Genomic DNA, 27,268 nt, shown 5'->3' with positions numbered 1-27,268 from the left:
ATATCTTAATTACTTGAAGGCATACGGAAGCAGGGGGAGGGGGGAGGTGCCGGAACTTATAACAACTTTTTAATATTAGGCCAATAAAAATAAAAATGACATATTTATATTCAATATATTTTACAGATCCATAATAACTTTATCTCCTCTAATTTCTCACTGTCAGAGAGTAACAAAATCTACTGTCATAAGTACAGTCCACCTTCCCTTTCTTCGCTCGCTTGGGGCTGCGGCCACGTACAATACATCAATCAACTTGGGACACAAATAGCTGTCATTCAGTATTCTGAGAACGCGACAGTGCTCTTACCGGCGCATTGGATCTCAAAGCGTATACCCCTCCTCGTCTACTGAAGGAGAGCAAGGAGCATCAAAGTCGTGCTGCTTTGTAAGGAGGTACAATAATAATACCGACCTTGCAATAAAATAAGGCCACCACCGTATAAACTTACTTGTTCTGAAATACAGAGTGTTTTTATATTCCCATTACAGACTTTGTGGGCTTGCAGTGGGGACCAAGACGGTTAAGTTTAGCATAGGAACTTGTGTTAGGAAACGTACCGTCTTCCGCTACCCGTAAAAACCCACCATAGCACATGTTCAAATCTCCTGCGTTGTACACGTCACTGACCAGAGTACGTACGTCATTGAACGATCACGTGACGTCTCATTCCTCTATAGGTTTGTTGACATTCCATGTCATTCAGTTGAGTGTGTGATCCACACGGAGAAGTGTTGTACCTGCTGTTGTGCTTGTGATCTTCGTTCATACTACAGTACAACAGTAATAATTTACTACGTAGCACATCGTGCTAATGTAACAATGGATTTTCTTGCCAGATCAGGGTTGACTGTGCTTGATCACCCTCCATACAGTCCTGATCTTCCCCCGTGTGACTTCGCACTCTTCCCAGAAGTGAAGATGAAACTGAAAGGGCGGCGTTTTGCATCCGACGAGGAGCTTCTGGCAGCATGGGAGCAAGAGTGTGAAAATGTAACCGAAGATCCATAATAACTTTATCTCCTCTAATTTCTCACTGTCAGAGAGTAACAAAATCTACTGTCATAAGTACAGTCCACAATGGATAGGTCGTAGTGGCCCGATTGCTTGGCCCGCACGTTCACTCGACCTGACACCGCTAGACTACTGACTGTGGGGTCACATGAAAACTTGATTTACGAGAACCCTGTGGAATCCGCGGAAGACCTACTGACACGGGTTATGGCTGCGGCGGATGTTGGAGGACCAGGGATTGGTGATTGTGTGTACGAGAACATGATACGTAGGTACCATGTCTGTGTTGACGTCAGTGGTCGTCACATTGAGCCCCACCAGTAATTGGACCCAGACGACGCGCAGTAGGAGTCGGACAGAGCGCCGCAAATGCGGGATTTAAACCTGTGTTGTGGTGGTTCTTTGCGGATAGCGGGAAGACGGTACGTTAAAGACACAAGTTCCTATGGTAAATTTAACCGTCTTGGTCCCCACTGCAAGCCCTCGAAATCTGTAATGGCAATTTAGAAACACACTGTAAACTTATTTTGTTTTACAGTTCTGCACTGAAGTCGTAAAATATTGTATATTGTCGAGCAGTTCTCACCCGTCATTCTGAGTTTAGATTTTGTTGTGGAACATTCGTTTAACATCTTGTGCATTTGGCAGTTTATATTTTTAAATAGAAACTTCATAGAGTGTGCATTTATCATGCCGGTTTTATTCTTCAAACTTGGTGATTTTCACACCAGGCAAATGCTGGAGCTGCAACTTAATTAAGGCCACGGCCACGGCCACGGCCACGGCCACTTCCTTCCCACTCCGAGCTCTTTCTTATCTATCGTCGCCATAAGACCTATCTGTATCTGTGCGACGTAAAGACAATTGTAAAAAAAAAGTTGAGTTCCATATTGACATATTTCTGCAAAGGTAAATTGATTTCAATATAAGTTTAAATGATTGCTTTTATCCTGTTATGTAAAGTGTCTTCTTACTTATCGTTTAACAAATAAACGTTGACTGAAATATATGATTATTATGTAGCCAAAGTATAAATATGTGGCACTGGCATAAACACTTCTATTATACAAAATGTAACGGATGTTAAAAAATTGTAGCCTAGGGCTATTAAAAATATGTTTAGAAGATTTTATTAGGATATTTATGAATAGGTTCCATTCAAGTATGGTGTAATAAATATATCGTAACGTAGTTAATAATAATAATAATAATAACAACATTACACAAAATTTAAAACACAGATAATGTCAATTGTGAACAACTTTAATTACGACCCTCACCCTAACAAAAATCAGTGTACGCCACTGCTTGAAGGAATAGATATAATTCCTAGTGATATTGTTGAGGGAATAATGATTTCATTATGGGTAACAAAAAAATTTTTTCTTTACGTGTTGGTATTAAAGACGCTTTCATCTCTTTTTATGTTCTCTATTGAAAATACGTATTGTATACTAGCAAACTACGTGTAATTTACGTTAATTATGTAAGAAATTAAACTAACTTTCAAATTTAAGCATTCTTAACCATAACACAAGGAAATTGAGATTTAAAAAAGAAAACCCTCTCCCCACAGACCTACTAAGGTCCTTGGAGGAGCAGAGGGTATAAATGTCCACAATCCGTAAAACCTCAGCAATAAGTTGAATAGAGAGGTTAACTTTTTGACCTCGAAGATATTGAACTGTTACTCATTCTTGACATAGCCTTAGTGAACCCCAGGCCACGAGCCTCTCCAGACGTGGAAATCTCGTTTCTAATTTTTTTCAACACCGGGCGAGTTGGCCGTGCGGTTAGGAGCGCGCGGCTGTGAGCTTGCAACCGGGAGATAATGGGTTTGAACCCCACTGTCGGCAGCCCTGAAGATGGTTTCTGTGGTTTCCCATTTTCACACCAGGTAAATGCTGGGGCTGTTTCTTAATTAAGGCCACGGCCGCTTCCTTGCCATTCCTGGGCCTTTCCTATCCCATCGTCGCCATAAGACCTATCAGTGTCGGTGTGCCGTAAAACAACTAGCAAAAAAATCAACTTCTTGACGGGCAACTGGAGAACTGAATCCACGTTCTACCGGGTGAACCAAGCACGCCTTCACCGCCTCAGATAGGCAGCTTCTAGATAGGGTTTCCAAGTTTAATAATAAAGAACATTTCTCAATGACATCGTGTAGATGGTATGACCGCTTTTAATACATATAATAAGCATTTCTGTCTTCTCCAACTATAAAAATGTTACTGTAAACTGATAGGCCTATTATCTTAAAGAACCTACGTTCAAGTGTCTTAACTTATAGAGAACAAAATGAAGAATAATTATATTTCGCAGGAGCCAGTGGAAACCCGTTGTGACAGGAATATTCAACTTTGATTTAGAAATTGTTCTGATTTAAGTATGATAGAGAAAGTTGGAATCGAAACAAGAAGATTCAGTGACAAAATAGCTGACTTACTTTTTACTTCTCCGATTCCAATAATGTTTTGGACAAGTAGCGTTCTCAGAAAAAAATTATTTGCTATCTTCTTTACGTCACACCTACTCAGGGAGGTTTTACGGTGACGATGGACATGACAGTGCTGGGACTGGGAAGGAGGCGACCTTGGTCTTAATTACAGTGCGGAAATGGGAAAACCACCTTCAGAATGGAGTTGCCAAAAAACTGACTGAAGCGATACTCTACGAGGTTCACCCACCTCCTTTCGGCTTCAGAGTTGCCTGAATTCAACTACACGTGGATTCAACGAATTGCTGAAAACGTTATGCTATAATGGTATCACTTACAGAGATGAGTTACGCAATTATTCCTGGAGATTAGAGGGAAGTGAAGTGTACAGGCTCTTGCAGCTTCTTTCCATACGTACCCACTAGGTTACAGAGCCGGGTATTAGATCAGTTCCGACTATTATCATTCATACGGACCAATAAAAGCTTCCACTTCTCGGTAATACATTCCTGAGAGAGAAATTGAATAGTTAATTGCTCTATGGGAGAGCAAGATCCTGAACGGTAATATAATCAAACATTATTCTTCTCAAATTTGTGGAATGGGAATTTAACCATTTTTTTTTTTCCAAAATTTGTTTCTTCCCGTACCTAAACCTGAATTTTCTCGTCCGCTGGCAATATCGCTGACCTCGAAAATCTTACTCCGGATATATATAAATACATCGGCGCTTTGTGTCTCGGTGGTAATGACAGTATTTAGAGTGTGAACACATTTCCAAACCCTTATAAAGACAATGTAACAAATCCTCTATCGCATTCAATAATATCAAGCTAACTTTAGGGTGTCTTCAGAAGTTAGAAACAGTTTGTGTTTCCATTAACATTTTATGTAGATTGGTAAACTGAACACGCAATTTGAAGGAAATCGGCGTGTATCTTGAATATAAATTCAAGTTGAAACAACATTCTATGTATTTTACCTATTATTAAGCAATTTAAGTACACGGCCATTGAGCACTATGCGGTTTAAAACTTCTTCTCAAACTTTGAGGATAATTCATTGTTATACTGAATGAAAGCAAGTTCGTAGTTGTATGTGACTGTTGATATCCCGATCATAGTCATATATTGATTCAAATGAAGTAGGTTATCTGTTTTAATAATTATTTTGATGTATTATCAATATTCTAATTTACTTTCAATTACGTAGCATCGTTTTAAAGGATTGATAGTAACAAGGAACAATTCGGAATTATGTTTAAATTGCTGATCAAAAAGTTAATTTTGATGAATTGCGTTGCTATCCGTGGTAAAATATATTTTGACAGCGAATTTCGTGACTTTCCGTAGGTGTCATGTAACTGCAAAAAAAGCTCTATTTGAGACTTTTACTAATAAACTGGTTTTGAAGAATGCATAAACTGTATAAATGTGGTACCCCTGCGCATTTTACCTATTATTAAACAATTTAAGTACACGACCATTGAGTACTATGCGGTTTAAAATTTCTTCTCAAACTTTGAGGATAATTTATTGTTATACTGAATGAAAGCAAGTTTGTCCTGCCCACTGTCATCGTAAATCCTCTCAGAGTTTGTGTGACGTAAAGAAAATAGCAAATAATTCTATTCTGAGAACGCTACTTTTCCAAAACATTATTGGAATCGGAGAAGTAAAAAATAAGTCAGCTATTTTGTCACTGAATCTTCTTGTTTCGATTCCAACTTTCTCTATATTGGTCTATACTGACCAAATCTTAGACACGCATATATGAAGAATATAATTTTAAATCGACAGAGCCAGGAGTTACTTCCAACGAAGTTATTAAATACAGTACAATTCTTCGTAATAGACTGTTATGCATTTTAGCGTTCAGTCTGCAAATCTCTGTGAATGAACTTATCGTCTTCGTAATCCTCTGTTTCCAACTATCTCTGAACAATAAAACATAAGCAGAATATTTCGCTGTGTAATAGAAAGAAACTTAATCTATTCTGAGCACCTTAACATGTCGTGGTTCTTCAGGAAAGATACATGCTCGTGAAGAAAACTTTAATGTCCTTCTTCATTTCCAGATTGATGTTGTAGTACAAGTGCTTGAAGAATTCTTAGTAAAGCAAAATATACTTCTTACAACGTACAATTGTTTTTATAAATATCCGTGGAACAATTATCCAAGAAACTATTACAAAGGAAATCAGTACATGTAGACGCTCTTCTTTGCTTGCCAAAGTAAGAAGTGTTGATAGGAGTGAAGAATACATATCACTAGGTATGTGATTTATCTTAGAAAATGAGAAAAGAGGTTTTTTCGAAATTTGATGGACTTCATGATGCAAGTGTTGAGCTTTCATCATTTTATTTTCCTTTAATTTTTTCAATCGCATTTTTACGTTTGCTTGTTTGTTAAACGTTTAAGCTATTTACTCAGGATTGTATTCAGTTGAAATCAAATTCTTTTCGAAAGTTCAATTTAATGACATTTTTCTCCATAGGGGAAATAAAGTCCTAATCGTATTGTTTGGAAAACCCACCTGGGCACCCTTGCAACGGGAACTGGCAAGGCGGACCGTTAAGTACATGCCTAATTTAGCGATACATTTTGTTACAGTGCACATCCGTCTGAATGCAGTGATGTCAGAGAGGATCTATAGACTGTCTGTTCATGTTAGCATCAGTATACAAGCTACGTTGCAAGACTGCCGCTAAGCACGTATTCCGTACTCAGCGCCTCAGACATCACCTATGTACGAGGGGAAGATCCGTCATAAAATGCGTATTATACTTAATATCAAAACAACCATGAAACCAAATGCGCAGAATTATACTATTACTCATTTAATTACGACCATAAATGCTAAGAGACGAATACACATTTATGTTTTCTTTGTAGATCTAGAGAATGTGTATGATAGAGTAAAAAGAGAAAATATATTAACATTTTGAGGGATTATCAATCAGGCACTATTGATCTGCATTTAGGGCAGTCGCCCAGGTGTCAGATTCCCTATCTGTTGTTTTCCTCGCCTTTTCTTAAATGATTTCAAAGAAATTGGAAATTTATCGAACATCTCCCTTGGCAAGTTATTCCAATCCCTAACTCCCATTCCTATAAACGAATATTTGCCCCAATTTGTCCTCTTGAATTCCAACTCTATCTTCCAATTGTGATATTTTCTACTTTTAAACACACCACTCAAACTTATTCGTCTACTAATGTCAATCCACGCCATCTCTCCACTGACAGCTCGGAACATACCACTTAGTCGAGCAGCTCGTCTTCTTTCTCCCAAGTCTTCCCAGCCCAAACTTTGCAAAATTTTTGTAAAGCTACTCTTTTGTCAGAAATCACCCAGAACAAATCGAGCTGCTTTTCTTTGGATTTTTTCCAGTTCATGAATCAATGAATCCTGGTGAGGATCCCATACACAGGAACCATACTCTACTTGGCGTCTTATCAGGGACTTGTTTGCCCTCTCGTTTACATCCTTACTACAATCTCTAAACTACCTTGATGTGCAGAGATCTGTACCCTTTATTTACAATCCCATTTATGTGATTACCCCAATGAAGATCTTTCCTTATATTAACACCAAGGTGCTTACAGTGATCACGAGCAGGTTATTGCAGGTGGAATGAGTTCTTGGTTCAAAGAAGTTGCAGCGGTAAGGCATGTTTGAAATGTTTCAAACTTATTCTTCATAATTTAAAAGACGAACTCCCGAAATAAATAAAATAGTGGGATGGGAGTGAGCTGGGTATAAGATCAGCAATGAGTTCGGTTTAAACCGATCTGTAGCTTCATCCCAACGCAGTCTGTGTCCAAAACTTATAATGTAGCATTTCAGAACTTGAGTGGTAGCAAATAGGACATACAATTTTAACTATTTGTTTTCGCACCGACACACACAGGCATTATGGCGTCGATGGGATATGAAAGGGCTAGGAGTGGGAAGTAATCGGCCGTAGCCTTAATTAAGGTACAGCCCCAGCATTTGCCTGGTGTGCAAATAGGATACCACGAAAACCATCTTCAGGGCTGCCGACAATTGGGTTCGAACCCACTATATCCCGAATGCAACCTCACAGCTACGTGACCCAAACCGCGTGATCACTTGCTCGGTAGGGACATACAAATCAGTATTTCCAAAACTGAAGCGATGTCCGTTGGAAAGAGAATCGAAGAAATTCTAAATTGGACCAGCTGGACCATTTCAAGCACTTAAGAGTGCATTCTCCCCGGCTGGTGAATCAATCACAATATTCTTATTCCGGAGAACGTGCTTATATTTCTCAAAGAAAGGCAATGAAAAACTAAATCGGAGGTGCATAAGCCCGTTAAGGACTTTGTGGGTTGACAAGATGACTGTTGTCCTGCTAGATGATCTGCCGATGTTACAGTGTCACGGCATAACTTTCAAGACAAAGTGCGTTGCCCCTCCGTTCCTCAATTGACCAAACACAGTTAAATTAAACCCGTACAAACCCTCAAAGATAGAGATGGTATGCGCTATACGTTACTTGTACTGCTGCTACAAGTAGGCCTACTATATATTCTACTATTGGCTACAAAAATAAATGCTGTCACGAAATTTCAATGTTCAGCACCAAGTAAACACGTGTCCTCATCTCGAGGTGGTGCAGATCTTTCCAGGCACACCCCCAATGAAGGTGAGATGCGTGTGGCTATTTAACCAAATACCAGCCCCCCTGCTAATCCTAAATTTCTGACAGTACCCGGAATCGAATCCGGGCCACCGAGGATGGCAGCTAATACTGATAACCGTTACGATACGGAGGCGGATTGTACAGCAAAGAAATCTGTAGGAAGTCCGACTCGTTGGCTGAACGGTCAGCGTACTGGCCTTCGGTTCAGAGGGTCCCGGGTTCGATTCCCGGCCGGGTCGGGGATTTTAACCTTAATTGGTTAATTCCATTGGCACGGGGGCTGGGTGTATGTGTTGTCTTCATCATCATTTCATCCTCATCACGACGCGCAGGTCACCTACGGGTGTCAAATAGAAAGACCTGCACCTGGCGAGCCGAACCCTTCCTGGGATATCCCGGCACTAAAAGCCATACGACATTTCATTTCATCTGTAGGAATGGAACGTGTCAATCATTGGAGAGTTCATCCACCGATTCGCCCATTCATTCATTTACCTGATAACCTATAATAACTTTCAGCGTTCCCTCTGGAAGCCACCTTGAACGAACCAAGTGCCTATACTTTCAGCTATACACAATTTGAAGTAAAACTTCATCTAATTATTTAATTCGTAACCGCAAATCGTAAGATTCCAATTCCCCGAGAAAATCACTTCTCAAGAATACTCTACCTGGCAACACTACTTGGGACAAATACGATAATACGATAGAGTTTCATCCAGCTTGATCACCCCTAACTTGCCCGGTTCCATAGCTAACTGCTTAGCGTGCTGGTCTTCGTTGGAAGGGGTCCCGGGTTCGATTACCGACCGTGTCGGCGAATTTATTAGACATGTTTGCGAAATTAATAACTTGTTTTATAGAAGGCAGTTTGGCTTTAGGAAAGGTTATTCCACCGAAGCTCAACTTGTAGGATTCCAGCAAGATATAGCAGATATCCTAGAGTCAGGAGGTCAAATGGACTGTATCGCGATTGATCTGTCTGAGGCATTTGATAGGGTAGATGATGGGAGACTACTGGCAAAAGTGAGTAAATTGGACTTGACAAAAGAGTGACTGAATGGGTGGCTATATCTCTAGAAAATAGATCTCAGAGAAATAGAGTAGGCGAAGCTTTATCTGACCCTGTAATAATTAAGAGGGGAATTACTCAAGGCAGTATTATTGGACATTTATGTTTTTATATATATCAGTGATATGTGTAAAGAAGTGGAATCAGATATAAGGCTTTTTCCAGACGATGTTATTTTGTACAGAGTAATAAATAAGTTACAAGATTGTAAGCAACTGCAAAATGACCTCGATAATATTGTGAGATGGACATAAGGCAATGGTATGATGATAAACGGGATTAAAAGTCAGGTTGCGAGTTTCACAAATAGGAATCGTCCTCGCAGTTTTAATTACTGCGTTGATGGGGTGAATGTTCCTTTTGGGGATCATTGTAAGTACCTAGGGGTAATATAAGGAAAGATTTTCATGAGGGTAATCACATAAATGAGATTGTAAATAAAGGGTACAGATCTCTGTACATGGTTATGAGGGTATTTAGGGATTGTAGTAACGATGTAAAGGAGCGGGCATATCAGTTTCTGGTAAGACCCCAAATAGAGCATGGTTCCAGTGTATGGGACCCTCACTAGGATTAATTGATTCAAGAACTGGAAACAATCAAAAGGAAAGCAGCTCGATATGTTCAGGGTGATTTCCGACAAAAGAGTCGCGTTACAAAAATTTTGCAAAGTTTGGGCTGGGAAGATTTGGGAGAAAGGATACGAGCTGCTCGACTAAGTGGTATGTTCCGAGCTGTCAGTGGAGAGATGGCGTGGAATGACATCAATAGACGAATAAGTTTGAGTGGTGTCTTTAAAAGTAGGAAAGATCACAATATGAAGATACGGTTGGAATTCAAGAGGACAAATTGGGGCAAATATTCGTTTATATGAAGGGGAGTTAGGGATTGGAATAACTTACCAAGGGTGATGTTCAATAAATTTCTAATTTCTTTGTAATAATTTAAGAAAATGCTAGGTAAACAACAGATAGGGAATCTACCACCTGGGCGACTGCCCTAAATGCAGATCAGTAGTGATTGATTGATTGATTAATTAATTAATTAATTAATTGATTGGTGACTGAACCTTCATTGTGTAAATCCAATGATTCGGGGGCTGGATGTGTGTGCCTTCTTTAGCATTAGAATTCACCTTACAGATGCGCAGGTCGCCTGAGACGCATCAACTTGAATGACCTGCGCCAGGCCTCACTGGAGGCCACACACCATTAAAAACCCATAATATAACTATTATTTCTCCAATATCTGCACGTTCTGTCATTGCTTCAACAATCAGTGTCTTAATCTCCTTATTTGTTACTTTCAGCGAATAAGCTGGCTAGCAGAGGATGTGCTCGGTACACCCAGAAGAAAGTCGAACAGTTTAGAATACTGAGACTTCCACTTCTGGAGTAGCACATGACACTCGGCCTACACCGGAAATGTGTACCTGTACCAGATTATTTCCAAGGAACAAAGGCGGTTGGACATAGAGCTAACCACTCAATTCACGTACTGCCAAGGTTACAGATACTGGAACCCTGCCCTTCTTCTCCTTTAAGGATCTTTCTTGACCTTTGCTTTTAAATGGAACAACATATTGTCCAAGAAAAGGTATGTCTAACAACACACTAAGAACTAAAAACTTAACTAACGCTGTAGTCCATATGGCCAATTAAAGGAATAATAATAATAATAATAATAATAATAATAATAATAATAATAATAATAATAATAATAATAATAATTTTGTCTTTACGTCCCTTCAACCACTTTTACGGTTTTCGGAGACGACGAGGTGCCGGAATTTGGAATTTAGTCCGGCAGAAGTTCTTTTACGTGCTACTAAATCTACCGACACGAGGCTGACGTATTTGAGCACCATCAAGTACCACCGGACTGAGCCAGGATCGAACCTGCCAAGTTGGGGTCAGAAGGCCAGCGCCTCAACCGCCTGAGCCACTCGGCCCGGCATTAAAAAACTAGGGATTAATATGACGTCTACTGGCCCAACCAGATCGCCAGAAGATATTAGAATATCATGTGATCAGTATTACTGGTTCCTATAAAGCATTATTTGGTTTGTTTGATATGCTTGACTGTCTGAAATATTGAACGAACCTTAATACGTGCCCCCTGTGTGTGGGGGAGGTAGAATAACACCCACGGTATCCCCTGCCTGTCGTAAGAGGCGACTAAAAGGGGCCCCAGGGACTCTGAACTTTGGAGCATGGGATGGCGACCACGGGGCCCTTAGCTGAGTCCTGGCATTGCTTTCACTTACTTGTGCCAGGCTCCTCACTTTCCTCTATTCTATCCGACCTCCCTTGGTCAACTCTTGTTTTTTCCCGACCCCGACGGTATTAGGTTTGTGAGGCCTAGGGTGTCTTTCATTTTGACGCCCTTCGTGGCCCTTGTCTTTCCTTGGCCAATACCTTCAAGTGTCGGACCCCTTCCATTTTTCCTCTCTGATTAGTGATGTACAGAGGATGGTTTCCCAGTTGTACTTCCTCTTAAAACAATAATTACCACCACCACCACCACCTTAATACGTGTTGTTTCTTTACGGCGGGGGTGTATCTGAAGTATTTAGACGTGGTCTCACTTGGTTACAAACAAGTTCTACTGTAAACATAATACAAAGTTTGTGATGTAGAAGTTTTTATAACAAGCAGAGACATCACATTCTGTTGTTGTCGGTTAACTTCTGTATATGATCTATGTGTAAAAAGAAGACTTCTGTGGGAGTTCATCGGTACACTGAGAACGAAGGAACAGAGGAGTGGCTACCTCCCTTACCACGCTGTAAGTGGTCGTTTTGTTGCTTCATCTATTATCTATTATTCTATTAATCTATTATCACTTATCAGATGGACTTATGGTAATTTGACATCAAGGGCAAAAGTGCCATGTACTTAGCAGATGTATGCCGAAAAATCTGGTATAGTTGCTGCTTCTTCATTTAGAGCCTTAGAGCACCACTGTCAGTCAACAGCCCACTGTACTAAGCAGGTGGACACTTGATATTTTATTATTATTATTATTATTATTATTATTATTATTATTATTATTATTATTATTATATTATTATTATTATTATTATTATTATTTATGTGGTCAACAACTCCGAGTACACCTGTCTGCAGAAAATCAGGCCCATACTCGTAGATCTCAATAGTATTTTCCTTCCATACGTTTTCCGAATCGATCTAACAATGATTGGCTTGAAATAAAATTCGAAAACACAAATATGAACCAGTGAACAACCAGTGAAATGAAGAGGCGATAAAGAAATAGCCTTCCTCAATAAAATTTGTTATGGTTGGAGAAAACAAGGCGAAGTGGGCAAGACCAAAGTATTACGATTAGACTAAACCATCTAGAGCCTCCGTGGCTCAGGCGGCAGCGCGCCGGCCTCTCACCGCTGGATATCGTGGTTGAAATCCCGGCTACTCCATGTGAGATTTGTGCTGGACAAAGCGGAGGCGGGACAGGTTTCCCTTAGGGTACGCCTGTTTTCACTGTCATCTTTCATTCCAGCTACAGTCTTCAATATCATTTCATTTCATCTGTCAGTCATTAAACATTACTCCAGGGGAGAGCGACAGGCTTCGGCAGCCGGCACAATTCCTACCCTCGCCGCAAGATGGGGGCTTCATACATCCCATCCCTGACCTGGTCACTGACTGGAAAACAGGTTGTAGGTTTTCAGTGTTTTTTCACTCCACCATCTAGAGGAAGTGCCGAGAGTTGGACCTTCATTCATCTTCTAGGGGAACGAAAGTAACTTGGCAATCATGTAGCTAGAAGTATGCAAAAGGGCAAATGAAGTTAACAGTGGTTAAGGCGAGGCTTTTAGGCAATTCGTTATCAGCATAAATCACCGTTCCCATATGGGTAACCTCCTTTGCTCGCAAGTGCACGCAGAGTACGTGAAGTTGGAAATTGGTTTTGGCAGACGTTTCTTCATGTACGAGGTCAGGTTTGAGAATGTTGTAACCACGTGCTTTGTATGTTAGGTATCAATTTAGCATTCACTGGGAGTTGTAGAAGGAAGCCAAAGATAACCCTGTCTAGAATGGCCGAGAGTGGGAATTTAACTCCCCTTTCTACCGAATTGCGTTCCTCATCGCAGTTTCTTGCCATCAGACTGCAATAGCCTTAAACAACACGCCACGCTATTAACTTCTATTCTCGTCTGGGGCAACTGCAACAAAATACCAGAAGTTCTAATTTAAAAAAAAAAACATATTCTAAGTCATCAATGACTACTCATTGCAAGCCTATTTATATTCAACTATTTGTAATGACTGTAATTAGTATGTACACGCATGTCCATAAGTTAAGGCATCTTCGCGATCCACGGAAGGACATGGAGCAGGGTGATAATGTGTGCACTAAAAGGTGCCCTGGCGACAATATGACTCGTGACACAGTGTTACTGGTACTAGGTACACAGGAAAACCAGCATCCCACTGCTAGACAAACGCCCTTTGGAGGTCAACAATGGTCCGTGGTAGCGGTGTTAGGGCTGCAATCCTTCGGCCTAGAGCGTCCCATGCATGTTCAAACGGATTGAAGTCCGGGGAGCAAGCTGGCCACTCTAGACGTGTGATGTCCTCGTTCACCAGGCCAGGCAAGACTAGGTAAACAACTGATAAGCAATCTGCCACCTGGGCGACAGCCCTAAATGCACGTCAGTAGTGAGTGTTTGACTGACTGACTGGCTGATTGATTGATTGATTGATTGATTGATTGATTGATTGATTGATTGATTGATTGATTGATTGATTGATTGATTGATTGATTGATTGATTGATTGATTGATTGATTGATTGATTGATTGATTGAACGTGGGTTGCCACCATGGGGGCCTTAGCTTAGTCCAGGCATTGCTTCCACTCACTTATGCCAGGCTTCTTACTTTCATCTATCCTCACCGACTTCGCTCAGCCAATTCTTGTTCTTGTCCGACTCCGGCGGTATTAGGTTCGGAGGCCTAGGGAGTCTTTCACTTTCATGCCCTTCATGGCCCTTGTCTTTATTTGGTCGATACCTTCATTTTTCAAATTGTCGGACACCTTTTAATTTTACCCTCTGACTATTATCAATAGAGGATGGTTGCGCAGATGTACTTCTTAAAACAGTAATTATCACCATCAACTTTCCCTTCATTGTATTCAATCCTTGTTGATTTTTATTGACCATTTACATATTTTCTTGGCTGGGGAAAGAACCACTATCACAAAATATCATCATCATCATCATCATCATCATCATCATGTGTTGCCAACATTTTTTCGATGCTACCTCCCTACGTGAAGCCTCCGTGGCACAGGTGGCAACGCGCCGGCCTCACACCGCTGGATACCATGGTTTAAATCGCGGTCAATCCATGTCAGATTTGTGCTGGACAAAGCGGAGGCAGGACAGGTTTTTCTCCGGGTATTCCGGTTTTCCCTGTCATATTTCATTCCAGAAAATATCTCCATTTACATTTAGTTTCATCTATCAGTCATTTATCATTGCCCCAGAGGAGTGCGACACGCTTCGGCAGACGGCACATTTCCTATCCTCGCCGTTAGATGGGGGCTTCATTCATTCCATTCCTGACCCGGTCGAATGACTGGAAACAGGCTGTGGATTTTCATTTTTACCTCCCTATGTGTTTATGAGGTCGACACTCAATTTCGGTGGTTTAAGGTCGGATGCGTTGGTCCTATTGAAATTCCTACCAGAAGATTCCGGGGTTCAAACCCTGTACACTCAAACTGGGACTGATGAGTTAGTACTGGCCTAACGAATACCCCTCTAAGAGTGGTATGTCTGCTTCAGTTATACCAATGTACTGTACTTCAAAAGACCTTCCAGCAAGTTATTCATAAGCTTCGTTACTGTATCGCAATTTAAGCACAGTTTATCCATTCTCTGAACTGACGTAAGGTAGCTGATCAATAGTGAAAACGGAGTCTTCCTCCACATTGCGAAAATATGCATGAAACATTCACTACAAACCCAGCATATCGGGCTGCAATAGCGTATGTGGTAAAAGAGCGCTTTGCATGAGGGAATACAGGATCGATGCCCGCTCTGTGATGTCCCCAAAAGCAAATGAACTTTTGTTTGAACTCTCCCCAATGAAGCTTTCAATTAAACAACATCAACGCTACTCTTCCTTCATTTACCCTGCAGTTAAGGGATCAAATAAGCTACTACAAGTAATTTCGCCTAATGAAGCACTTCACCAGAATGTATACATCCTATGACTTGTTCGACCTTTAACTTAATAACAAGCAACGCGTATTAGTTAATATAGAATTTTCAGGAAGGAATAAAATCCGTACCTTCATGAATAAGTTTCCAATTGTAGTTATTATTATTATTATTATTATTATTATTATTATTATTATTATTATTATTCACTGCTAGCGGTTTAACATCGCACTAAATCATCGAAGGTTTTCGGCGGCGCAAGGATGGGAAAGTGATAGGACTGGGATGTTGAGATGGTAGCGACCGTGAACTTAATTAAGGTGCAGCCCCAGCATTTGTTTGGTATGAAAATGGGAAACCACGGTAAGCCATATTCAGAGCTGCTGACGGTGGGATTCGAACCCACTATCTCCCGAATGCAGGCCCATAGCCGCGTGACCCTAACCGCACGGCCAACCCACTCGATCACTTCCTTTAATTCTGGAATATGTTGCTTGTCAGTTTGATGTGTGGCCTCCGAAGAGGTCTGGTGCAGGTCTTTCGAGTTGACGCCGAATAGGGGTCCTGCGAGTCTGTGAGGATGTGGCAGACGGCATACACACCCAGCCTCCGAGCCAATGGAATTAACCAGTGGAGGTTAAGGTCCCCGACGCGGTCGGGAATAAAACCTAATTTCTCCTGTGCAAAAGGCACTAACCATTTAGCCATGGAGCCGGACAGTTTCATGTTGACCTTAGTGCTTTGAAGTGTCTGTGTGATTCAAGTGAGTGTTAAACGAAAAGCACCTTCTTTATCGGCATAATTATAAATCTTAAAGAAGTCTAATGAAAACAACCGTTCTTCATCAGAAACAACTCGCTGATTCCCATCATCAACATTAAGAACAGTAATATAGTATCGTCATCCAAACACTATTGTCGTTGGAAGATATAGCGGAGTAAAGTTAAATGCGGAAAAACATGAGGATTTGGAGAAGATTTTAGTTGAATGGCTTCATCAGTGCAGGTAGTCAACAATACTTTGCATGTATCTGTTATACTGAACGTACAGTTGGTTCCCCGGCCCATCTGACCCGGGGACTGAGTGTTTGTGTTTGTCCCAACACTTTCCTCTTCCTATTCAGACAACACACCACACCCCACAGAAACACGCAATAGTTATCACATCCCTGCATACAGGGTTGGAGTCACGAAGGGCATCCGGCCGTAAAACAGCGCCAAATCCGTATGTGCAACATAGTTCCCACCCGCGACCCTACAGATGTGGGAAAAGTGGTAGTAGAGGAAGAATGTACGTACTGTTGGTTGTCCCGGTTAATACTTAGTTACCAGTATTCGGGAGATAGTAGGTTCGAACCCCACTGTCGGCAGCCCTGAAAATGGTTTTCCGTGGTTTCCCATTTTCACACCAGGCAAATGCTGTGACTGTACCTTAATTAAGGCCACGGCCGCTTCCTTCCCACTCCGAACCCTTTCCTGTCCCATCGTCGCCGTAAGACCTATCTGTGTCGGTGCGACGTAAAACAACTAGCAAAAAAAAAAGTTGGTTAAGGCGCGATCTCTTAAGAGGGCTTAGAGGCTTTTCGGTGTGTTATCAAATGCAGTGAAATGTTTCACTCTTGTTTTGGATGAACATATTTGTGTGAATCTGCGTTCTATAACTGTTTGGTACTTCAGTCTGCCAAACTAATTAAGGAGAAAATAACATTTTAAAAATATCTGGAAAAATATTAAGAAGAGATTAAGATACAATTGAATTAAAAACAGAATGACATGTTTCGTTGTTAAAATAAAATCATCAAATTCTATCAAATAAAATGTCTTCTAAGAAAGAAACATGTCATTCTATGTTTAATTGAACAGTCAAAGCTGGTTGGACTCGGAGGATATTCATAAACTCGAAGTAACAGATCTGAAGGTAGTGAGTATGAGTGCTGGCACAAACAGGGTACTCCGAACGAGGAGATCGAACCTAAGTTAGGAATGAACTCGATGGATGATGATATGAAGATAAACCAGCTTCGGTGTTCGGTGATGGGGTCGTATGAGGCGAATGGAGGAGCACGTGTTACCTAGGAGAATAACGGACTCGGCCATGGATGGTAAGAGAAGCAGAGGTAGACCAAGTTGACGATAGTTAGACTCAATCATTTAAATATAAGCGTTAGCGAAATAAAACGAGGCCACAGAGCTAGTTGGAAATATAGGATTGTCGAGGAGCATAGCTAATTCACTGAACTCTCAAAGGCGTAAGAGTCTAAAATAATAATTTCGTGTGGCCTTCTAAGAGGACTGGTGCAGGTCTTTCCAGTTCACACCATACAGGCGACCTGCGCGGCTGTGATGATGGGGCCCTTACCTATGGTGAATATTCTAACGATGAAGGCGGCACACACTCCCAGCCTCCGATCTATCGGAATTAACCAATGAAGGTTAAAATACCCGACCCTGTCTGGAATCGAACCCGAGACCCCTCGGACCAAAGGCCAGCACGATATCCACTTAGCCATGGAGCCGAACAGAGACTAGAATGAAGATGTATATATAAACAGAACTATAAAGTTATACAGAGTTTTAAAAAATGGACCGGGCGAGTTGGCCGTGCAGCTAGGGGCGCGCAGCTGTAAACTCGCATCCGGGAGATAGTGGATTCGAACCCACTGTCGGCAGCCCTGAAGATGGTTTCCCGTGTTTTCCCATTTTCACACCAGGCAAATGCTGGGGCTGTACCTTAATTAAGGCCACGGCCGCTTCCTTCCCATTCCTAGACTTTTCCAGTCCCATCGTCGCCATGAGACCTATTTGTGTCGGTGCGACGTAAAGCAAATAACGAAGAAAATAGAAACATTAATTTGAAATAACAATTAGATTCCTGTTCTTGAAAAATTGCAGCGTGTTGTAAAAAGAGGCTACATCTTTCTTTTTTTTTTTTTTTTGCTAGTTGCTTTACGTCGCACCGACACAGATAGGTCTTACGGCGACGATGGGACAGAGAAGGGCTAGGAGTGGGAAGGAAGCGGCCGTGGCCTTAATTAAGGTACAGCCCCAGGATTTGCCTGGTGTGAAAATGGGAAACCATGGAAAACCATTTTCAGGGCTGCCGACAGTGGGGTTCGAACCTACTATCTCCCGAATACTGGATACTGGCCGCACTTAAGCGACTGCAGCTATCGAGCTCGGTCTACGTCTTTCTGAAGCGCATTAACGGTGAAATAAGGATTTTTGTAAAATCCACCTGGAATTATTGCAACGTTGGCTACTATAGATTTATTTTTCTTCGATGCACGAAGTGTCCACTCAAGCAGCTTCTCTTGCTTATTATTTGAATACATAATTACCTCATCACCTTGCTCAATATCTTCCGAGTTTTCTATTACTTATTCGTATTGCGGACTAGGAACATGGTGGTCAGCAGCTACTTACGTCATGTCTGTTACTGCGATTAACTTTTCGTACAAATACATTCAGGTTAGAAATAAATATGAAGGGGCCACTCCAGGGTTTGCTTAGAATTATTGAAATGCGAACACACAGAATATCACTGAAAGCATACCTGAGAGTGGAATTTGAGCCCACCTGCCCACCATACCGGCTCAAGCTTAACCAAAAGTATAACCAGAAAGGGCCCCATGTCTTGGATACATCTCAGCATACCATTGGTAGCTCAATAGGAGTATCATGTGGGTCTGGTCGAAGTTGAAGGTTTGAAACTCAGTGCTTCTTGTTGAAACTTACCTTGAATTGGATTCGTAGCTTTCACCAACGATTAACTGAATAATATGCATATTATGAACACATCTGAGAAGTAACTCATACCTGTATGGTAATCACTAGCATTCAATCTATCATTCCCACTTCTTTTTCAAGAAAAGCAAATCTTCGTTTTAAAACATTCAAACTCATTCAACAACAAAAGTAACCCCTTTATTTCTCAATACCAATAAGCACATCCGAGCAATTCCTCCTCTCTGGCTCAGATGGTAGAGTACTGGCTTTCTGAGCCCAATTCGGACTCAGACCGATGGTATTTGATGGCACTCAAATACGCCAGCCTCGCGTCGGTAGATTTAACAGCACGTAAAAGAAATGCTGTGGGAGGAAATTTAAGGCACTTCGGCGTCTTCGAAAACCGTAAAAGTAGTCAGAAGGACGTAAACTCGTGTCCTTGTCCTGAGATGTTGCATCGCTTATCAGGCAGGTGAGCTGCATGTACCATTTTACCCACATATGAGCCCTCCTGCCATTCTTAAATCTCTGGCATTACTCTGCCTCCAAGGACGGCAGCTAGTTATGGTACGGAGACGGCCAGTGGGACGTGAAACCAATAACAGTATTATTGATACTCCTCCGAACATTTGAAAGTTCCATCTTTCGCAGCATACACGGAATTAAACGGATGATGCCATTTAAATCAATGATCAAACAATATTCGGAATCATTATACGTTATTTATTGACCAAGTTAATTTGGAGAGAATTGTACCATCTGACCTCTAGAAATCCCATTTTACATGGCATCTCATCCAGCATGTAACAGTGTTCCCAAGATCACTGACTCTGAAAGAAATGGCGAGACAGGTCACAAAAGTGGATCAGGTTTCCGAAAGTAATACCTGACTGATATCAACAGTCACACTTGAACAGGAGATGCACTGAAAACTTCAGAGAATATATTATTCTTCCGCATCATCATTATTAATCCATCATCACCTGCATGGCTTTCATGGAAATAATATATATATATATATATATATATATATAAGGTACCGGTTTAATGAATTTCATGAAAATGAGGACAAGGATATGGTCAAACGGTAAAGAACATGCTGTTGTGGTTAGTATGATCAGCTGCCACCCCCGGAAGCCCGGATTCCATTCCCGGCTCTGCCACGAAATTTGAAAAGTGGTACAAGGACTGGAACGGGTTCCACACATCCTCGGGAGGTCGACTGAGTAGAGGGTGATTCAATTCTCACCTCAGCCATCCTCGAAGTGGTTTTCCTTGGTTTCCCACTTCTCCTCCAAACAAATGCCGGGATGGTACCTAACTTATGGCCACGGCTGCTTCCTTCCCTCTTCCTTTCCTATCCCTTCCGATCTTCCCATTTCTCACCCCCACCCCCCCGCTCAGACAAGGCCCCTTCTGTTCAGGATAGTAGGTGAGGCCACCTGGGCGAAGTACTGGTCCTCCATCCCAGATGTATGTATGCCCGACTCAAAGTCACACACTCCATGGCATTCCCCTTGAGGTAGTAGAGGTGAGACCCCTCGCTAAGTCCGAGGGAAAAATGCACCCTGGACGGTAAACAGATTAAGAAAGAAAGAAAGAAAGAAAGAAATAACGTATGCATATTAGGCCTTCATGATAATTTTATTTAAAGTAGCCTACTCAGTATTTTTGAGAGTAGTAGTTTCTGAAAATCAAACACGAACATTTATGCTAATGATGCTAATGGACAAATGATCTTCCTGCAACTGAAGTTCCACTTTCAAATAAACAGTTTTACGAGACTGGTAATTATTGGTCAAATGTAGTGTGTCTTTATTTATCTTCATTATAATCGATGTTTCCTTCCTTTCTTCTTTCTTAATCTGCTTACCCTCTAGGATCGGTTTTTCCCTCGGATTCACCGAGGGATCCCACCTCTACCGCCTCAAGGGCAGTGTCCTGGAGCTTCAGACTCTGGGTCGGGGGATACAACTGGGAAGGATGACCAGTACCTCGCCCAGGCGGCCTCACCTGCTATGCTGAACAGGGGCCTTGTGGGGGGGATAGGAAGATTGAAAGGGATAGACAAGGAAGAGGGAAGGAAGCGGCCGTGGCCTTAAGTTAGGTACGATCCCTGCATTTGCCTGGAGGAGAAGTGGGAAACCACGGAAAACCACTTCCAGGATAGCTGAGGTGGGAATCGAACCCACCTCTACTCAGTTGACCTCCCGAGGCTGAATGAACCCCGTTCCAGCCCTCGTGCCACTTTTCAAATTTCGTGACAGAGCCGGGAATCGAACCCGGGCCTCCGGGGGTGGTAGTTAATCACACTAACCACTACACCACAGAGGCGGACTGTTATCTTCCTACATATTTTTATTAGTTGAAACAATCGAACAAAGTACCCAAGAACGTAAGTACCTTACCTCACGACTGTTACCAATTTACCATTCCAGATTAAGCACTCATATTATCATAAAAGGAATTATCAACGCCATGTTTAAAATACTGTACAGTTCTGCAAGAATCTGTAATAATGCTCTTTTCGTAATCGTCTGATAAACTACTTTTCGTGACACCCTCACGGTAATAAACCAAAGTGATAATTAAGGTCGCATTCCCTTCCCCTTCATGAAAGTTTTTACTTTCAAATGGTTTGTCAACCTACTAACATATAACTTTCGAAAGTAATATTAAATTAAGCTTCGTTGTAAATTCTTAATTAGATTCCTTTTCAACCTACATCACACTCAGTACAGAAATATATAAATACAACAAATACCAACAAATACAAAACATGAAATATTTTCTCTGGTCACCATGAAACAGGAATTAAGATAAATTTCAATATTCGTACTTACCAAGTATGGTGTGACTGTCCATTTACTGTGACATCAGGAAGTCATCTTTGATTCAGGATACTGCAGCAAGAGGCGACTTCCGTTAATATCAGCTCTTTTTTGCATTGGTATTTATTTAAAATGTGATTTATATTCCTCGTTGTGTAGTTCTTGACATATCCGATCACATTTCTAAATTCTTAGCCATATATTTATAATCTTAGCCTATTTAAATCCGTAATTTTTCACTTCATTACTATTTTTTGGCCGAAGTGTTCCATTGGCGTCACATTTGTGGAGGCATTATTTAATTCCGTTATCACTGGAACACTAATTTAATTTAGACCACACTGAGTCTTTGGTTAACCAATATTTTATTCAAAGATGGCCTCATACATAATCTTCATGAAACTTTATATTCGGTTGTACAGTGAAACTTATTCTAAAATAACGAAGCATTTCACTGTGGCATGAAATCTGACTTATTAGTCGTGTTATGGCCTCTATGAAAACATTTGTCATTCATTACAGTATTTGGCGTTGATCTGAAAGTATACACTCTCAAATTAAAATGTATCATATAGTTGTGCGAGAATTAAGTACGTTTTGTACAACGTAATATAATACTAGCACTAAGTGTGAACAAAGTATGTTGCCGTAGCAACTGTGTACCAAAAGAACTGCAAGATTTTTCACATGCCAGTGATAAGGCCTTATTGGCACAGATCTTGAAGACATGTTTGCCAAACAATGCTTTTTATATGCAACTGGGTAAATACTTCACTGTCACACACACGTGCGACCTTCAGGCACATGTTTACTGCATAGAGAACACAATGACTGCACAAATAGCTTCTTCAAACAATTGGGTGCGTCATGTAAAAAGGTAACACTTGCTTAATCACCTGATTGCAAACAAAGCTTTCAGTGCCTGTTATCCCTTTGTATCCCATTCACAAAGTGTGGGGTCTGCAACAACACTGTTCAGGTTATTTGTTTACCTGAACAAGTAGAAGTAGAAGAAGAAACTAGCTTCGATGTTTTCAACTGTAACAAATCCATTTGTTACAAAATAGTAGTTCACAATGTGATTAATTTTCCTTGTAAAATTTTTCACATCATCATTTTTTATGTTTATATATCTTGTTCATTTCACGTTAACTACGAGACTAGTTTGTGATTGTAATTTCCTACTTAAATTAGACTCATTCTCAGGTATAACTGCATTTTGAAAACCTTCATAGCTGTATATCGTTATACATATGGATATGGTAAATTACATGATGAAATATTATTCAGCCGTGAAAACATGTTTTATTTTGTCGTTTATACCAATAGAAGAAATAGCTGCTAAACTAGATATAACTTCCTGAAAGACTTCGTATTGAAGGAAGAACAAAAAATGATAGATAAATCTAAAATATATTCAATTTCAAAGTATGAAAATGTTTTAATTTGCATAGCTCACACAATAATTATTAAAAACCACGCAATAGCCTTCTTTATATTGGAGCATTTATGTTTTAAAACACAGTAAATGTTACCTACATTAGTCATAATCGTTTAAAATTCCATCTTAATAAAAGCAATTATCTTCCGAGTTAAATAGGGGACTATGATATCCAATAATGAACAATATTTTCAGTAAGTTTCTCACAGAAACTTCGGTGATTTTTCATTTAGTTCCACACTTTTGGAATAAATTCATCTTGATATTAATTTTATTCCATAACTTATCACACAAACAACAAACTAAGCAATAAATCGTAGCACATGCGGAAAGTCTAAGAAATGAACGTAAAATCGTTGTTAAACATTTGCAGATAATGAAATTTCATTATATTGAATCCATTCATATCTTGTAAGTTTGCAGAGATAAGAAGAGAGCCTTGTACCTTTCCATAAATGGTGACTGAATATATGCAAGGCACGGAAGAGTAAATTTCTTGTATAACAATCACAGTAAAAAGAAAACTTCCTTCTCTTAAAAGACAACAGCTGATGTTTAGTAATGAAAGATCGTCGATGAAACGTCACATTATTTCTGTACTACACCTAAATGATAAAGACCTGCAAGGATAATTTCCGAATAGCAAACCTTCAGATGTAGGAACTAAAAGTACACAACAGATGTGCATTACTTCACACTGTCTTCGTGAAGTTCAAGTTTAACATACTTGATGAATGACTCAGTATGCACGAAAATGTTCACACATCAGATGACGACAGCACACTGCTTATGTCATAAATGATTACCTAGAGTACCTTACAGGAAATAATGTAGTCCAAATATATTTTGGCAACAGAATACAAAAACAAAGCATTTTTTGATCTGCGGTCCATAAATAATTGAGATTATGTCATGAACTAACATTCATCCAGTAAAATTAGCTTTAGGCTTACATTTCGGTAATGGCATGTATGCATATGAAACAGCCACAACAAGGCTTGTCTCAAAGGAAAGAACATTCGCAAAACGGTGCGACGACTCTGAAACATCTTCAAACCTATATTCATCATCATATCATTATGTACTTCCTTAATGAGTACAGACTTTATTAGTCACAATAAAATTGCGAAATAAGCAGTTCGTCGTCACTGTCCACGTCTTGTATAGAAATTTCAAAATTATCCAATGTTACACTTTATTGAATAAGTCGCTTGTTTTTGTCAAGTCACCACGTAGTTCTATATCTCATTATTGTGCTATTATATGTGCCGCTTCTTGAGCCACATTCTCCAAACTTTGCCACCGTTCGTGAGAACTGGATCCACTGAAGATTTTTTCATTTATTGATCAACATTTTCCTCCAATATTATGTAGGCCAGTACTTAGCAATGAAAACAACTCTTATGGATTTATGACAACACACCTTACATCAATCTTCACGGAAAATACCATTCATAAATTCTGTTATTCAGAAAAACATATCGTTAGGCTAGCGAACGGTCGTCTGTTGATATTCCTGAACATAAAGACTTGCAATCCAAAATTCAAATCAGAAGTATTTCTTGAAACAAAACTTGCTGTCCAAAATTCAACGCCGAAGTATTTGTTGAAACAGAACTTGACAATGTTCATTTTTGGAATAAACAGTGCCTTTAGTCTTGCAATGGCGGTAATATTGAACCAGAAAAGTTCAGAACTCTAGTGAATAGTTTTAAATATTTCCGTAGTATGATTTCGTGTTTAATCTCCATCACAATTTTCAAGAAGTGAATTGTTAACTTCTCAATTTTTTACTTAATTTGTATGCCCTTTATATTCTCCCTTTTATCTCTTCTAATTATTTGTCATTTATTTTAACTTTTGTTAATAACAATATAAATTTGTAATTTCTTATCATTCTGTGATCCATTTGATCTATGTTTTAATGTGATATGTACGGTTACTGTAATTGGAATAAATACTCTGCTGTAGCTACAGATAAATAAATGACAAAAGAAATATATTCTTCGTTTTACATAGGCTCAACTTCTTGCTAAAAAGTCAGAAACAAATGTATTATTTTATGCATACATATTCTTCAGCTGCACTAATGTGGATGGAAAGAATTATTTTGTTTCGGTTGGTTAATTTGACGAGAACGGAACTGCAATTCACTCACCACATTTTTCAGATAAATGCTCCCATGTTAGTGTCTGACATCATTTTGATTTACTTTTATGAAGGATTACGTGCGACTGAGCACCCGTACAATGCTACACATGCAAGAATTCACCATCCATTCAAACCAATTCATGATGAAGTATTTGTTGAAACAGAAGTTGACAATGTTTACTTTTCGAGTAAATTGTGCCTTTCATCATGCACTGGCAGTAATCCTGTTGAAAAAGAACTTGACAATGTTTTCTTTTCGAATAAATTGTGCCTTTCATCTTGCACTGGCAGTAATATGGAACTGATTTTTGGCCTTCCTTTCTCATGAGTATTTAAGCTGAACCTGCTAGATGGAGAGTGCGACTCGAATGGGATTGATTCGTTTCACAGTTTTATGACGACAATCTATCGAAGATCAGTCGTCGCTTGAACGGAATAATATTTTACATAATCTTATCACCAAGTCGTGAAATAATTTGGGTCAGGAGATCCCAAACCATAAAATAAAAACAACGCGATAGACTGTAAAAAGAAGTTGAGAAGCAGGTTATGGTAATTGGTTCGCTTCTTGGGGAGAGTACATCAGAAGACCGACTTCGCCGCGTAGCAGAGCTTTTGAAATTCCAAAGCGCCTTGAGCAGAGTGGTTGCCTGCAAAAATTCAGCATTATAATCTTCACTACTGAATATACTTTTGTTACAACTTTTTCTCTCCAAAATTTCAGGCATATGGCGAAACGCAAGGCAATATATTCTTGATAAGGGCACTAAAATTCCTCCAGTTTCATTGTAACAATTCCCCAGCTCTGCGGGAGGCAAGGAACAAGTTCTTGTTTGTTTACTATAGTTAAAGAGAAGCATTCCTGAAAGATCAACCACTCTCCTGTAAAAGTCTCATTTGAACTGACCTTGAAATTATGAAGCTACGTTTATTATTTTCAACTTAAAAACTGTTTTCAGTTGTTAGTAGTTCCTGTCAAAACAGATGCTAGAAAATCCACGTATTCTCATCATTTTTAGTTAAAAGATATAGATCATGACGTTTAATTTTAATTATATTCTAGTAAATTCACATAGAGAACGTTATGACGTCTTCAGTATTATATTTGTGTTGCATTAACAATTGGACTGAACGGAACTCCAAAATTCCTCTTCGTGTAGTTATGCTCCTGAACTACTTCTTGGCTGTGCGGGTCACATATATAATGGTCTCCTCACTGGGGATTAGTCTAACAAACGCACTGTGCAGAGTCAGTGTTTTAATTGAAATCTCGTGTTGACATCCAACTCGAACAACAATCCAATGCAACAAGTCTCGCGAAAGAATTATTCACAACGTTTGACTTCCACACACGCACACAACTCCCCAACCGACGTTTTTCATATTATTCATTCCGTTTGTTGCATTGTACTCTTGCACCCACAGCACTGCATCGCTGTTCAATGGTTCCGTGCATCGCGGTCGTCTGTTCTTTGCATAATACATCCAACGGTGGAGGCACAGAACTGAAGCTTCCTCACTTCCTTCAGCCGTAGATGAATGAAGCGTTAGATATCCTGTTAAACAAATGTGTTTATTCTCCTTAGAATTCTTCTTAACTGACACTGCTCCTGAACATTCTGTTACAGAAATATCTGGATTTCCACACAGTAGTTAAATAAAATTTAGCAGTTATGACAGTTCAGGGGTAGATAGCTGCAGTGTAGTCGAATGTGTATGCACAAAGCTATA

The 27,268-nt window shown here is 40.0% G+C and overlaps 1 long non-coding RNA gene across 1 annotated transcript in view; it reads right to left on the bottom strand.

Annotated features, from left to right (window-relative positions):
• The window catches only part of LOC136864174 (uncharacterized), a 592,451-nt gene extending 565,419 nt beyond the window's left edge, over nucleotides 1-27,032 (bottom strand). Inside the window, exon 1 of the long non-coding RNA XR_010859280.2 lies at nucleotides 21,958-27,032. This is a non-coding gene — a long non-coding RNA (uncharacterized lncRNA). The remainder of the gene's footprint in view (nucleotides 1-21,957) is intronic.
• Between the last annotated feature and the right edge of the window lie 236 nt (nucleotides 27,033-27,268).

The sequence above is a fragment of the Anabrus simplex genome, chromosome 2 (assembly GCF_040414725.1).
Source record: "Anabrus simplex isolate iqAnaSimp1 chromosome 2, ASM4041472v1, whole genome shotgun sequence".
In the NCBI taxonomy this organism is placed as follows: Eukaryota; Metazoa; Arthropoda; class Insecta; order Orthoptera; family Tettigoniidae; genus Anabrus; species Anabrus simplex.
This window is presented reverse-complemented; position numbering and strand designations above follow the sequence as displayed.